The 17,123-nt window shown below is 39.0% G+C and overlaps 1 protein-coding gene across 2 annotated transcripts in view; it reads left to right on the top strand.

The window, feature by feature from the left end:
• Window positions 1-17,123, top strand: part of GRIN2A (glutamate ionotropic receptor NMDA type subunit 2A) — a 368,737-nt gene that overhangs the window by 248,662 nt on the left and 102,952 nt on the right. The window lies entirely within an intron of this gene.

Genomic DNA, 17,123 nt, shown 5'->3' with positions numbered 1-17,123 from the left:
GGAGGCCTGAGAGACTTAGGGGTAGGAAGATACAGGATATAGTGTGGAAGTCATATTATAATTAAATAGGATCAGAAGAGAATGCTGTGCAAACGGAAGCATTGACTTTGGGGCAGGGGGTCAGTGACAGATTCCTAGAAGGGACTTCTGAAGTAGAAGCTTCACAGATTTTTCTGCTACATCCAGCAGCCACAAAATATACATTCCTTCAAGTACACTTGAAAAATTCACCGAAGTAGACTATATTGTGGAGCCTAAAATGAGTCTCAGTATATTTAAAAGGATTAAAATATGCACAATGCATTCTTTGACCATAACAGCATTAAAATAAAAAGTAATGACAAAAATATATATAGAAAATCCCCAGATGTTTGGAAATTAGGTAACATGCTTCTAAATAACCTATGGGTCAAAGAAGAAATCAGAAAAACATTAGGGAATATTTTTAATGGAATGACAATGAAAACACAACATATCAAAATTTGAAGAATAAATTTGATGATGTGCTAAGAGGGAAATCCATAGCTTTCAATGCTTATAATAAAAAAAGGAAAAAGGAAAGTGTAAAGTCAACGATTTAAGCTTCTACATTAAGAAGCTAGAAAGAATAGAGCAAAGTAAACCCAAATGAAGTAGGGGAAGGAAATAAATATGAGTAAAAATCAACACAGAAGAACACAAAATATAGAGAAAATCGACAAAGCCAAAAGCTAGTTCTTTAAAAAGAATAAAATTTCTAATTCCTAGCAAGAGTGATCACACGAAAGAAAGAAGACACAAATACTAATAATCAATCCTAAATATGCAAGAGGGGATATCACAACAGACATTCCAGAGTCTACAGACATTAATATGATTTTAAAAATTATGAAAAATTTATGCCAACAAATTTGATGATGTAGACAAAACGGGCAAATTTCTTGAAGAACCAGTTTCCCAAAACTGTCAGAAAAAGAGATAGACAATCTGAATAGCTCTAAATTTGCTTGAGAAACTGAATTCATAACTAAAAGCCTTCCCATTTAAAAAACAAGAAAAACTTTGGGCATAGATGGCTTCATTGTGAATTCTATCAAATATTTTAGAAAGAAATTATACCAATCTACACAGAGATTTTCAATATATTAGTAATCATAGTTCAGCAATATATTGGAAAAGGATACTACATCATGGATAGGTGGGGTTTATTCTAGGAATGCAAGATTCGTTTAACATTCTAAAAATAAATCAATGTAATTTACCATATTGACATAATAAGGAGAAAATTATATGGTCATCTCAATAGATGCAGAAAAAGCATTTGACAAAATCTAATATTCATTCTTGATAAACAAGGGCAATTTCTCAATCTGATAAAAGTTATCTATGAAAATCCTATAACTAACATCTTGAATAATGATGAAATAATGAAAATAGGCTCACAAATATGTATTCAAATGATTTTTGATGAATAATTATAACAATGGGAGAAAGCAGAGCCTTTTAAATAAATGGCGTTAGATCAACTGGATAGTCTCACTGAAAAAAAAAAAAAAAAAAACCCTTGACCCGTAGCTCACACTATACACAAAAAATAACTTAAAATAAATTTCAGACTTAAATATAAAAGCTAAAACTACAATGTTTCTATAAGAAAATATAGGAGGATATTTTTGAGATCTGAGAAAGCATACAGTAAAAGTAATAAACCAGACTCCATCAAAATTTAAATCTTTGCCCATGTAGAGACACTGTTAGAAACCGAAAAAGAGAAGCCACAAATCCAGAAAAAATATTTTTTAAAATATATCTCAATCAAAGGACTCATATCCAGAATATATAAAGAACTCCTAAAAATCAATAATAAAAACAACACACAATTAAAACAGGAAATTGACTTAGAAATTTCACGAAAAATTTTACTCAAATAGTCAATAAGTATATGAAAACATGTTTAACATTGATGATAATCAGAGACATGCAAATTAAAACCACAATGAGCTACCACTTCATACCCCCTGAATGGCTCAAATGAAAAGGACCAACAATACCAAGTGCTGGTAAGGACATGGAGCAACTGAATCTCTTACATATTGCTGACGGGGGTTAAAATTCCAGCCACTGTGGAAAACCGTTTGGCAGTTTCTTATAAAGTTAAACATACACCAACCTTATGATCCAGCAATTCCACTCCTAGGTATTTACTGCAAAGAAATTTAAACATATACCCCAAAAGTAATATTTATATAAGACATTCATAATAGCAAAACATCAGAAAGAACTCAAAGGTTCATCAACAAGGATATGGGTAAATACATTACATATATTCATAAAAGGAATTGCTACACATTAATAAGGTACGAATTGGTAATACCCACAACAGTGCAGATGAATTGCAAAAATATTATGTTGAACAAAAGAAGCCAGACACAGAAGATTATACTGTATGATTCCATTTTTATGAAGTTCAAGAAGAGGCAAAACTAGTCTATGGGGTTAGATATCAGAATGATGGTTGCTTTTTTGGAGGAGGGCAATTAATAGGAAAGGGGCACAGGGGACTTTCTAGAGTTATGGCAATATGCCTTGTCTTGAACATTTGTCAAAATGCATCAGACTATCACACAAGATTTGTTTGTTTCATTGCATGCCATTGTATCTTAATTAAAAGATATATTTTGAAACTGTTCAAATTGAGATACCCTGCACAATTAATTACCAATGTTTACAGAGTTTTCATGCTTAACTCCCTGACATGAGTACTAGTTTTGACAACAATAGCCATTGTTTATTGAACGCTTACTTGATTTTTTCTTTAGGCGGTACACCCAAGCTCTGAGTGACGACTTGGTTTATTCATTCATTCCACAAATGTTTATTCAGTGCCTGCTATGTGCCAGACACTATTCTTGATGCTTGGAATCTATCAGTGAACAGGAGAGACCAAACAACAATTTCTGATTCATGGAACTTAGACTCTGGTGTGTGTGTGGAGAGGGATGGGTTGGGATTTTGTGCACTTTTGTGATGCTTGAGGAAAGCATTGGATTCTGTCCCCAGGTGTTACCTCCGCTCTTCCCTCTGGTATACCCTGTAGCCCACTGTCCTAAGTGGCTCACATCTCCATGTCTGAGCTGGTTCCTTTATGTATCTGGGACTTTGAACATGCTTTTTTTTTTTCTTTCCTGTAATGCTTCCCTGCATCCTTACTTTCTTTTATTCATCCTTCAAATTCTGGCTTCTCTCTCCTCTTGCAAATGGAAAGTCAAAATGCAAGTTATTTTTTTCTTGTCCATAATAAGAGGTAGAGAACTTGAGCCTTTCTGCCTTTTGTTATTACATTTGGAGTTACTTTTCCACCTTTTGAAGTTACACAGTCTGAGGCTCACTTTTGGAGCTGTAAAATCATTCTCGTTGGTTGGATTTAACCAGTCCTGGGTCAGGCTTGGCTCACACCTGTGAATTCTCTGTGCTGCCTTTGGACCTATCTCATTTGCCAGGGAGCCTGTTTACAGGGAGGCCACTGTAGTGCAGGTGATAACATTGCATAAAAGCAGGCAGCCCTTGATAGGCTCCATTTCCACATACAGAAAATACCCTTTTAATATTTTGTGTGTCCTCCTTCAAACTTCTGTTGAAATATAGCAATTTCCCAAAAAGGCAGCTCGGGGAATTGCTGCTGAGTTGAGCTTAGAATGTACAAATGCTTCCTGTGGTTGGTCTATTCTCTCAGCGCTCAGGGGATCCAGTGCTTCAGAAATAACTCCTTGTGCTTCTGTCTCGAAGAAAGAGGAAGCCAGTGGAGCAGGTAAATACCAGTCATGTTATCCTTAAAGCCGTCCCCCAGCAGCACATGCTGGTACAGCCGGTCAGCAGAGGGGAAGGTCTGCAGAAGGAGGGAGCTGTTGTTCTGGGACTCAGAGGAGATTTCTCTTCATCTCTGAGGTCACTCAGTGGAGTCACTGGAAGCAGCATGTAGTGAGGGTGTCTTGGAAAACATGACAAGCCCTTAGAGGGACATGTGCTTTCTGCTGGGCCTTTGTGTGCAGCTGGCGTGGATTATTCCAGTGCTGTGCACAGTGCCCGCTTGTGTTCAGCAGACACAGAACTCAGGTCTGAGCTGACTTTCCTCTTGTAAATTGGGACTTCCATGCCCTCTGCCTCTCCTTTTTTTTTTTTCCGATGGATTTGCTCTGCATTGGAGCTTAGTGGGTCCAAGCCTTCCCAGAGATGCTTGAAAATAATACCCTGGTTACAAGCCAATTGGCAGCCCAGGCCAATACAATAAACACCCTCTGTGGGCCAACTCTATGGCCAACATTCCATCTGCACCAGAGTGAGGCAAGGATGAATAGGATACCACCCCTCTCCTCAAGTAGCTCATTACTGAGCCATGTCTGGGGAGAGAGGGGTGGACTTGACTTGGTCAAATGGGTAACATTTGACCAAGGGTGGGGACATTGAGTAAAAGATTGGATTTCTCCATGTTGAATCATCTTATTAACTACTTGAAAAAAGGCTTTGGGAATAATTCTATTTACCATTTTAGGGTTACACCAGTTTAAAATGAAAAAACTATGTGTGTATATGCACATGCATATAACATACATACAGACTAGCTTTAAAAAGCATATATATTTAGAGAGAAAGAAAGAGGGAGAAAGAGAGGGGGGGAGGGAGAGAGATTTAAAGAAAGGTTTTTAAAGCAGTTTTGACTTCAAGCATGAATGGGACAAAAATCATAAATATTAAAATAAAACCACCCTCTTCTTTTCTAGAGAAGTGCTAATTAAAGATGGTAGAGATGCCCCAGAAGACAAAAGGGAGACCCAGCATTACGTCTTCCTGAATGAAGGGTCCCATTCCCGTCTCTCTGATGCGTCTGCTTCCCTCTTTATTCTCACCACTCTGCTTGCGTTCTCTTTGGTGCCCTTGATATCAGTTGCTTTCCACACTGTGATGACTCCCAGATCCCTGTCTCCAGCCCAGATCTCCTGATGTCCAGACTTGGCACCGGGACTCCCTTACACGGACAGCCCATAGACCTCCACTTCATCTTGCCCAAAGCCAAAGTCACCACTTTCTTCTCTCAAGTACGGTTACTCTCCTGTGTCCCGGCACAGAAAGCTTCATTCTCATCCTCCCAACGTCCTCCAAGCCCTCATAGCCACTTGTCCTCTGCTCATTCTCTGTCTCAGTTCCTGTCTCTTTGAACGCTTTCCTCTTTTTGCCAAGGGCACCCCTTCCATTGATTCTACATCTGGATAATCCAAATCAGGCTGTGTCCTTTCCACTTTGTACAGACCTGTATACTAACTCCTAAGAGTGTCAGCAGCTTGCATTATAATTATTTGCTTGCACGTTCATCTTCACGTCGACTGTGAGCCCCATCAGGGAAAGGTCTGTTCCTGCCACATGCTTCTTTGGCTGCACCACAAGGTGCTATTTCTAATGCCTAGAAGGGCCTCTATACAATCTGCTGGTAATGCTGACTTCAATCACCATTTACTAAGAGCTACTCTATACCAAGAACTATGCTGAGAGTTTTATGTCCATGAGCTCATTTAGTCATTTCAACAACTCATCTACAGTAGGTATTCTTATCCTTGCCTCATAAATGGAAATTCAGGTTCAGAGAGGCCAGGGACCTGCCTCAGATCCTGCATACGGTAGAAGCAGGATGTGAATGGAGGACTGCCTGACCCCACAGGCTGCATTCCTAATTCCTACATCGTACTGAATTACAGCTGGTGGGAAAGCAATATTTTAGAGGAGAAATTAAGGGAGTTCCTCCTATCCTTAGAGTGGCACCCACCTCCTTGTTCTCACTGGATGCAGCAGATTTCACTGAAACCCAACCAGTTGGAACTTGGGGTATAAGCATTTATCACGTCTCACAGGCCGTCTTTTTTGTTCTACAGAAGTTCCACCTTCCAATCTGGCTCACTGAAGAAGGGGTTGTACCCTGTTCCTGTGTCTTGTGCATAATGAAGCAGATGCCAGTTAAAGAATTCCTAGTACATATACGATAAAGGAGATCTTAGAAAAAGCTAAGATTGATCCCCAGTTCTGACTGTGGCATATCAGTGTGTTACCAGATCTATCGAGGCTTTCACCCACAATGGTGTATGCATGGGGTGCAGTTTTCCCATGGTGGGGTCTCTAATTAGATAATGTCATAACTCCCTCGCTTAGTGGCAATGCTTAAGAGCAGTGGTACAGGAGAAAAGGAAATAAGGAAATTGGAGTCCTGTAGCACCTAGAGTAATCTCTGCTGAATGAGACAGTAACAGTGCCAAGTGAAACGTTGTTTATGGATGTAGTATAGTTCCTATCACCTGGTGTGGCCTCAACAAATATTGAGTTATTGAATAACTGATATTTTAGTTAAATCTGTCCCCCTTAAGCAGAGATGGTTGAATTTGGGGTATATAACCCTTATTTATTCACACTTTTATTCTGTCAAGCAAAATTTCCTGAGTACCTACTATGTGCAAGCCATTGTTGAGGGTTGCAATGAGACATGGACCTGCCTTAGAGTGTCATAGGGCATGAGGAGATGCTCGTAATTGCAAGACAGTATGAAATGTGCCACAGAAGATGCTCTGATAAAAGTCTATGCTGTTTGGAGAAGGGATATATTACATGTAGGCTGGCTGATCAAGGGCATCTATACAGAGGACTTCTAATTTGAGCAGGGTCTCAGATGAGACCTTCTGAACATGTGTGGGGAGGCCATTCCATGCAGAAGGACCATTGAAAGCCAAAGTCCAGAGGCAAGCGTGCTCAAGGCTCATTTGAGAAGGAGTTCAATGTGTTTGAAACATAGCTTGTATGGTAGGCAGAATTCTAAGAATGACCCCCAATGACCCTCACTCTTCTATAATCCTCTCTTCTAGGAGGATGACCTGTGAATATGACGAGATATGCCTTCTGTGATTGTTACGTTCGATAGCAAAAGGAGTTTTTCAGTTGACTTTGAGTTAATCAAAAGGAGTGTTATCAGGCTGGGCCTAACCTAATCACATGGGCCTTTTTTTTGGGGGGGTGTATAGTTGTTTTACAATATTGTGTTAGTTTCTACTGTACAACAAAGTGAAGTAGAGTTCCCTATGCTATATAGCAGGTTCTCATTAGTTATCTATTTTATACATATTAGCTAGTGTATATATGTCAATCCCAATCTCCCAATTCATCCCACCCCCCCTTTTCCCCCTTGATGTCCATAGGTTTGTTCTCTACACACGGGCCTTATAAAGTAGAGAGTTTTCTGAAACTAATAACAGAAGAGGAAGTCAGAGAGATTTGAGCATGAGCAGGAATTGTCTGACTGCTGGATTGGAAGATTGAGAGGGCCACATGACAGGGAAGCAGGTGGCCACTAGGAGATGAGTTTAGTCTCTGGCCAACAGCCAGCAAGGAAACAAGGACTTCAGTCCTACAACCTCCAGGAACTGAACTCTGCCAACAACCGGAATGAGTCTGCAAGTGGATTCTTCCCAGATCCTGCAGCTATGAGCCCAGCTGAGTGACAGCTTGGTTTTGGCCTCATGTGACCCTGAGCAGAGAACCCAGCTGAGCCCCGCTGGACTTCTGACCCACAGAACTGTGAGGTCATAAGGGAGCATTGTTTCAAGTGGCTATGTTTGAGGCCATTTGTTACATGGCAATAGAAGACGAAAGCAGATTGTTTAAAGGGAAATTATGGGAATGAAGGACCATACTGGAATTAGAATTATAGACTGTGGGATTTTATTCAGTCACCTTTGGGGTACTGTTGAAGAGCTTGAGATGGGAGAACAACATAAAAATAATAATAGTAATAGCTAATACTCGTTTAGTATTGATGACACACCATGCAGGGTGCTAAACGTTCAAATATATAAACTTACCTAATGCTCACATGAACACTGTGATGCAGATACTACTGTTACCCTCTTTTACATATGTAGGGGATAAGGCCCAGAGAAATTCAATAACTTGCTCAAGATGACAGAGCTAATAAGTTGCAAAGCCAGGATAAGAACCGCATAGCCTGTTCTCTTAGATAAAAACTAAACTACTTCTTCAAAAATAAAATGGTGATTGGTATGGATCTTGGGGAAATTTTCTAAGGGGCTATTTAAGTAGCTCAGGTTAAAGGGAATGTAAGTGTGAACAAGAACAGTGGCAATGGCATCTGAGAAATTTCAGCAACAGAACTGAAAGCACATGGCACTGACTGTATGATTTGCTGAGAGATTCGTGAAAGAGAGAAGTCAGAAAGATTTTTAAAAAAATTTTTTTTAGGCATGGGTTTGTGTTTAGGCATTTCTGGGCTGAGTACTTCCAGAAGAAATTTGTCATGCCTGTAAATGACGTGGTTCATCTCTCATCCCTTCCCCCCCCTTTCCCTTTTTCTCCCCCTCTTTCCCTTTCTCTCTGTTTCCTTTATTCTCCAGAATCCACAGCTAAAATCAAGTGCCCTTTTGTAAAATGGGTTTGGTAATATCACCACCTTAGCAGAAGCTGTGTGAAATTTAATTTGTTTCCTTATATAATGATCATTAAGTTTCTCAAATGATGTAAGCCACAGAGAGGGAAAATTAAGCCATTACAAAAGATTTAAAATTATCCTCTGACTTCCCTAGAATCATGCATGGTGACTGTTTTAAATACCTACACGGTACAATTTGTTAGGTCACAGTGGGGAAAGTACAATAGGTCTATAGCAAATTAACACATCAAACTGAAATGAGTGATTCCACCTCCTTGTGTGTGTGTGTGTGTGTGTGTGTGTGTGTGTGTATGTGTATCTGTTTCTGTCTTGCATGGTTCTTTTTCTTTCTTTCTTTCTTTCTTTCTTTCTTTCTTTCTTTCTTTCTTTCTTTCTTTCTTTCTTTCCTTCTTTCCTTCTTTCCTTCTTTCCTTTCTTCCTCCCTCCCTCCCTCCCTCCCTCCCTCCCTTCCTTCCTTCCTTTCTTTCTTGCAGTTGTAATATAAGCCTAACTCCAAAAAGAACAGCAGTTGAACCATGCTTTTCTGCAAGGCAATAGTCTGCTAATAGTTTTCTAGATTTCTGAAATTTAAAAAAAGCAGTTCATAGAAAAGACATCTCTATGGGAACATGCCTTGATGGGAATGTTGATGATAAAGATGATTGATGGCGATGATGATGATGGTGCTGTTGATTGACGGGGGGTCATGATGGCAGCAGCTGCCATTTGTTACGCTCCTGTTATATGCCAGACACCAAGCAGAGTGTTTTCAATACATTATCTCACTTAAATATCACAATATCCTCTGCACTTTCTCATGTATAAAAGGGAGGTAATAATAGTACTTACCTCATAGGGTTGTTGGGAAAATTAAACAAAATACTATGTCAAGTGCTTAGAACACTGACTGGCACATAGTAGATGATCAGTAAATGCCAGCTCCAGGTATCATTAGAGCTCCATATTATAGGAGAGAAATTGAAAGCTGCATGGAATGAATGACTTGCCCAAGGTCATATAATGGTGAAGGCAGAATTTGAACGTAAGCAGTATTACAATAGAACCAGAATCAACCAGGATGTCATCTGGAGTATCCATCTCTACCCAACTCACAAACCCAGTTTGATAAGGAAGCTGTCTGAGAGTGAAGGGGCATAATTAAGCTGACAGATGGTATAAATGTAAGACAAAAGCTATACCCTTGACAGCTTGCCTTGCCATCAATTATGAAAATGAGTGAATAGATTATTGAAATGATCTCAGATGAGTAAATTATTCAAAGAGCCTCTCAGTTGGAAGTATTTCTAGAAAGTCCTGAACAGACAGATGAAAACCATTTTTTTTTTCTGACTGGGTCATCAACTCTTCTGTGTTGTAAGTGAATGCAAAGCCCTGAGCTCCTGTGATAGAGGGGAAAGAGAGGGAGGGAGAAAGGGAGGAAAGGAGAGAATGAGAGGATGAACACCAGGCTTCGGTCTCAGTGCTGCAGAACATAGAATAGACTTCCTCCGTTATCTAGGAGAAAGTTTTTTTTTCTAACTATGTTCCCTGGAATGCTAGCTTCTTTCATAGTGCCACAGGGGTCTCTGACTGGATAGGGGTTAATGAGACAAGATACAGCTATAGCCAGAGATGGTAAAGCTTTATCTGATTGGTATATTGGTGCTCCAAGCAAGCTTTCTTTTGGGGAAAAGATACAAAATTTCTAAAATAAGTTTGAAAATGAGTAGAGTAAGGGGATTGAATTTAGACATCCTCTGAATATAAGGCAAATAAATGGTAAGCATTTGTTGAGCACCTATTATAAGCCAAACCTTACAACATTGGCTTTATATTTATTATTTCACTTCAGCTACAGTGATAACCCTATGATGTAGGTGGTATTCTCTGATTGTTGAGTAGGGAAGACCTGGAGATATTCAGTGACATTTTTTCAATAGCTGAGAAAATATTCAAATTTAGGTCTTGTGAGTCTCCCAGTCTTGTGCTCATTCCGCCACTTGACACAGTTTCTAGGATGAATGATGGAAATTTTCATAAAGGACCTAGAGATTCTTGTGAATATTATCTTCCTTGGAGGTTGAGTGGAGGGAATGAATGACAATACCTAGCCCTTTATGTAGACTCAAATCTTACTCTTTAAGATACATTAATTATTAACAATGAATGTCCCATGTGATTGATCTATATGTTTATTTATCTGTCCACCCAGCCAATCATCCAATGATCAGTCATCTATATAATAAACCATCCGTCCGTCCATCCATCCATCAACCCATCTGACCAACCAACTTTCATCCATCCACCTGGTCAGCCACTCTCGACCCCCCACCCAGTTACCCACTGCTGATCTGTTTGCCATGTACCTACTCTGTGCCAGGCTGGGGGTAGGTGTGGGTGAAGCCAAAATGAATAATACAATGTCCCTGCCCTCAGGAAGGTCACAGTCTAGTGGGAGAGACAGAGAAATGAACTTTCAATTGCAACATAGATGGGTGTTAATAGTAGAGGTAAGCCCAGGGCACTGCAGGACACCTACCCAGCCTGGGTATTAGGAAAGGGATGAGAAAAGGCTTCCTCGAAAGAGCTAACATATGTCCTGAGTCCTAAAGGATGAAGAAGAGTTATCCAAAGGGTGAAGATCATTTGGCCCATTTTATTAACTGAATCACAAACATTTGAAGCCCCTTATTATTTTTTCCTCATTTCACAATTTATCCAGTTAGCTAGCTGCAGCTGGATTGCTTCCCACCCACCTACAACCACCAGACCTCCATGATTTGCTGTCTGGACCTGCTCTCTACTTTCTTAGCATTGTGTCTGTCATGTTTGTTATTTCCCTCATTTACATGCTGATGGTGCAGACAGGAATGACATTTGTCTGTAAGAAAAGAGGCAGAACGGTGAAGAGTATTACCCCAGCAATCTGCTTCTGGCTACAAGTGGCTGTGTCAGGCTGCCTTCTGTAGCTGCAGTTTGGTTTTCTCATCTGTGCTATTGGCAGCAGAAGCTGCACTTCCCACTACGCTGTTTTTCTTGGCTTTGGAGCCTGGGTTGGGCCAGAGAGAAAGGCAGATAGAAAAAGATTGAATATTCTGAGTGTTGATCTCTAAACTGTGACAGACTTACTGTGCTTTCTAGATGCTGAAGACGAAAAAATTGGCTATCTGATACCTTGATATATTTCCCCACATTTTAAAAATAATTAATAATAAAAAATAATAATTTCTGTGTCCTAGTTATGGCCTAGGGGCTTTATATTCATTACTTTGACCCCTTTTAAACAGATATTGACATGAGTACTATCATCCCTTCCCCAGTTTATATATAAAGAAAATGAGGCTCTGAGAAGATTGTTGACTGGCCCAAGGTTACAGAAGCAAGTAAGTGGCAACTTCTAGATTCCAGCTCAGGTCTGTCAGATGATAAAGTCAATTTTATTTTGACGACACCATATGGTAGAGTTGGGGGTTCTTTGTATATTGATAGTGAAGGTTGTGATTGCTTTAATTATGAAAACCTACCTTGGGAGCCCCCATCCCTGCATGGTGGACATGCTCTCAGTATTTGCAAGATGGGCTGTTAGAGGTACAAGATTCCCCACTGAACCAGGCATCTCTTCCTGATCTTAGCCCAAAACATTCTACTGAGTTGCATGAAAAATCTGCCACATAATCAGTCTCTCGCATCTTTGTGCAAAACCAGTCAGCATTCCTCTGCAAACATAAAGCTGTCAGTCGCCCTCCACTCCTGCAATATGCTGTGTGTTCATTCCTCATTACACCATCATACGTTCATTATCTGTAGCTGTTGTCTTTTGAACATGTGTTTTAAAACTCATTGCAATCATGTCTATAGAGTTCTTGGAGTCTATTTTCCTTCCATTTGAATTATAATTCTGCAAATTAGAAAGATGGAATGGACCTGTTTGAGAAGGAAGGAGGTAGGGGCGGAACCATCTTGATTTCTCTCAGTGTGGAAATAAAGACTCCATTGGAAATGCAAATGAGGAAAAAATCCTGAAGTTGGGAAAAGACAAGAGAATCAATTCTCATTCCCTTGAAGGGAGTTGTAAAATGACTTGAAGAAAACAATGTCCCCTTGATTATGCTGTGTTTAAAGTTGAAACAGACAATCTGAGTTGGAAGAAACCTGATTCTTCATATCATTCCCCACCATACTGGCCTCTGTGTGCACAGCAGATTATAGTTGACGGCATATTTTTTCTTTCCACGATTAAAGTGTGTTTGAGGAAAACTGGACAGGCAGGTACGAGGTAGAAAAGGAGAGCAAGAATTGGATTTGGATAAGAGATCCTGACAACCACCCTTCCTAGAGGAAAAGCAGGAACATTTACCTTGTTTTAACAAGTGAGGAGCTGAGATTCAGACAGAGTAAGAAACTTGACCAGGGTTCCTTGGCAGGGACTGTACACATCTCTCTCCACAGATGCTTTCGAGTTGGTGCCTCGAATCAACACAGAAGGATTTGAGTTTCATTACCAAAATGACACCCTGGCCTTTGCATTCAGAAATTGTCACCTCGTTGAAAATGGATGAGGATTCAAAAATGTGGGACACCCATCCAGTCAATCAGGACAGAAGTTGGAGACAAAGATGTGTCTAACCCAGAGCCCAAATCCCAAATCAGTGTCCAAAGATAAGGGAGTGGTACATGCAGGCAAAGCCAGGTCAGCACCATGGTCAGCAGAAATGGGCTGATGCCCTCGTCCCGCTTCATTGAGCCTGGCACTGGTTAGTAGCTGAGACATTTAGGAGAGAGGGGTGTTTGATCAATTTCATAGGAGTTGATAGTTCTGAGACCCACGTCAACCCTGAAAAGTTGCCATTCTTTGTATTTCTCAGATAATCAGTGTCTCCATCAGTAAAATGGAGCCAATGGTAATACCTACCCCATGGGGTTTCTGTAAGGATATTAATCCTACCATTTATTAAATGCTTCCTGTACGTCAGAAAGAGCTTTAGATACATGATCTCTCTTAATTCACACAAAGTCTTAATGAGATTGGTACTATTATTATCCCCATTCTATAAATGAAAAAACTAAAGAATACAAAGAACTGGTTAATTTCCAAGAATCTGAACCGAGTTTTGAACCCCCTTTTTTCTGATTCTGAAACCCGTGCTTTGACCACTAAGTCCTGTTATCTTCCTCAATCAAATTCTAAAATGCAGGGGACATCACCCAGTGCTGTGGGAGGTAGAGGATGCAAGTGAGAAAAGCACGCAGTTTGTTTTTCTGATATATAATAATTCCAAATAGTGGAAACAAAGAGCCTAACAATTTCTGAGCATTGACTGTGCCACAGGCCCTGAACCAAACATATTACATACATTATCACGTTTTATGTTCACCAGAACCCTAAATGGTAGATTTCGTAATTATTTCTATTTTACAGATGAGAAAACTGAGGCTGGAGAAGTGAATTAATTGCAACACAGTCACCCAGCCACTTCATAACTTGGGGGATTATAAATAACATATGTAAAATATCCAGCAAAGGGCCTGGTACATAGAAAAAGTTTAACAAATGGGAGCCATTATGCAAAGTACAGTATGGATTTTTTAATGACAATTATCAAGGGTTTTGTTGTTGTTTGTTTGTTTGTTTTTGCATTTTGAGTGGGTTTCTGGAAGCCTACTGTTGGCATTCTCTTTTTTTTTTTTTTTCACACACACTGTATTTTATTTTTACAAGAGATAAATAGACTGACACCAAGCATTGTACATGGATGACCACAACAAAAGCAACAATGATTGCAATTACCAAACATGAAACACACTCATACTATGTCATAATATTGACATTCAGTCCAGTAATCCTCCACTGCAACAGCTCCTTTACTTTGCAGTGAAAATTGATTTGTATATTCTTTGCCTCTGAGTTCTTGTGGGATTTTTTCTTTTTTTAAATTCAACCAGAAAGTCACAAAAATTATACTCATCATCATCAGTTCACTCAGTCCCATGTAATTAATTTTTTTTTTTCATCTTGATCTTTTGTTAGCACTTTTATGAGCTCATCAGTTTTTCATTAGAGTTCTGAAAATGCTTATTCATTCAGTTCAGCAGTACAGTCAGGTACCAGAAACCTGTACTTGTCAGAGTCTTTTCCATGAATTTCCTGAAGATGAAACCCTTTTATAGGAACATATTAACAAAAGCATCAGAGTACACCCAGAACTGTCTGTAAATGACAAAAGACTTAAAAATGACCACGGTTAAAGATTTGATGAAAGTTCATAATAATGCAGTTGACAAGAAAATTAGTTATTTCTGAGATATACATTTTAAAGTAATAACTAGGATTATGACTTATAACATTATACCAGAACATATAAGATTTTTAGAAATTTCATGTAATGTCTGAAACATTTATATTAACATATTTCCATACAAATAACCCAATGAAAGTTTAGTATTAGTTGTTTTGTTTGTTTGTTTATACTGCAGGTTCTTATTAGTCATCAATTTTATACACATCAGTGTATACATGTCAATCCCAATCGCCCAATTCAGCACACCACTATCCCCACCCCACCGCTGTTTTTCCCCCTTGGTGTCCATATGTCTGTTCTCTACATCTGTGTCTCAACTTCTGCCCTGCAAACCGGCTCATCTGTACCATTTTTCTAGGTTCCACATACATGCGTTAATATACAATATTTGTTTTTCTCTTTCTGACTTACTTCACTCTGTATGACAGTCTCTAGATTCATCCACGTCTCAACAAATGACTCAATTTCGTTCCTTTTTATGGCTGAGTAATATTCCATTGTATATATGTACCACAACTTCTTTATCCATTCGTCTGTTGATGGGCATTTAGGTTGCTTCCATGACCTGGCTATTGTAAATAGTGCTGCAATGAACATTCGGGTGCATGTGTCTTTTTGAATTACGGTTTTCTCTGGGTATATGCCCAGTAGTGGGATTGCTGGGTCATATGGTAATTCTATTTTTAGTTTTTTAAGGAACCTCCATATTGTTCTCCATAGTGGCTGTATCAATTTACATTCCCACCAACAGTGCAAGAGGGTTCCCTTTTCTCCACACCCTCTCCAGCATTTGTTGTTTGTAGATTTTCTGATGATGCCCATTCTAATTGGTGTGAGGTGATACCTCATTGTAGTTTTGATTTGCATTTCTCTAATAATTAGTGATGTTGAGCATCTTTTCATGTGCTTCTTGGCCGTCTGTATGTCTTCTTTGGAGAAATGTCTATTTAGGTCTTCTGCCCATTTTTGGATTGGGGTGTTTGTTTCTTTAATATTGAGCTGAATGAGCTGTTTATATATTTTGGAGATTAATCCTTTGTCCGTTGATTCATTTGCAAATATTTTCTCCCATTCTGAGGGTTGTCTTTTGGTCTTGTTTATGGTTTCCTTTGCTGTGCAAAAGCTTTGAAGTTTCATTAGGTCCCATTTGTTTATTTTTGTTTTTATTTCCATTACTCTAGGAGGTGGATCAAAAAAGATCTTGCTGTGATTTATGTCAAAGAGTGTTCTTCCTATGTTTTCCTCTAAGAGTTTTATAGTGTCCAGTCTTACATTTAGGTCTGTAATCCATTTTGAGTTTATTTTTGTGTATGGTGTTAGGGAGTATTCTAATTTCATTCTTTTACATGTAGCTGTCCAGTTTTCCCAGCACCACTTATTGAAGAGACTGTCTTTTCTCCATCGTATATCTTTGCCTCCTTTGTCATAGATTAGTTGACCATAGGTGCGTGGGTTTATCTCTGGGCTTTCTATCTTGTTCCATTGATCTATTTTTCTGTTTTTGTGCCAGTACCATATTGTCTTGATTACTGTAGCTTTGTAGTATAGTCTGAAGTCAGGGAGTCTGATTCCTCCAGCTCCGTTTTTTTCCCTCAAGACTGCTTTGGCTATTCGGGGTCTTTTGTGTCTCCATACAAATTTTAAGATGATTTTTTCTAGCTCTGTAAAAAATGCCATTGGTAATTTGATAGGGATTGCATTGAATCTGTAGATTGCTTTGGGTAGTATAGTCATTTTCACAATGTTGATTCTTCCAATCCAAGAACATGGTATATCTCTCCATCTGTTGGTATCATCTTTAATTTCTTTCATCAGTGTCTTATAGTTTTCTGCATACAGGTCTTTTGTCTCCCTAGGTAGGTTTATTCCTAGGTATTTTATTCTTTTTGTTGCAATGGTAAATGGGAGTGTTTCCATAATTTCTCTTTCAGATTTTTCATCATTAGTGTATAGGAATGCAAGAGATTTCTGTGCATTAATTTTGTATCCTGCAACTTTACCATATTCATTAATTAGCTCTAGCAGTTTTCTGGTGGCAGTTTTAGGATTCTCTATGTATAGTATCATGTCATCTGCAAACAGTGACAGTTTTACTTCTTCTTTTCCAATTTGGATTCCTTTTATTTCTTTTTCTTCTCTGATTGCCGTGGCTAGGACTTCCAGCACTATGTTGAATAATAGTGGTGAGAGTGGACATCCTTGTCTCGTTCCTGATCTTAGAGGAAATGCTTTCAGTTTTTCACCGTTGAGAATGATGTTTGCTGTGGGTTTGTCATATATGGCCTTTATTATGTTGAGGTAGGTTCCCTCTATGCCTACTTTCTGGAGAGTTTTTATCATAAATGGGTGTTGAATTTTGTCAAAAGCTT

Source organism: Eubalaena glacialis, chromosome 13 (assembly GCF_028564815.1).
Source record: "Eubalaena glacialis isolate mEubGla1 chromosome 13, mEubGla1.1.hap2.+ XY, whole genome shotgun sequence".
Classification (NCBI taxonomy): domain Eukaryota; kingdom Metazoa; phylum Chordata; class Mammalia; order Artiodactyla; family Balaenidae; genus Eubalaena; species Eubalaena glacialis.
The sequence above is the reverse complement of the archived record's forward strand: the minus strand, read 5'-3'. Positions and strand labels throughout refer to the sequence as shown.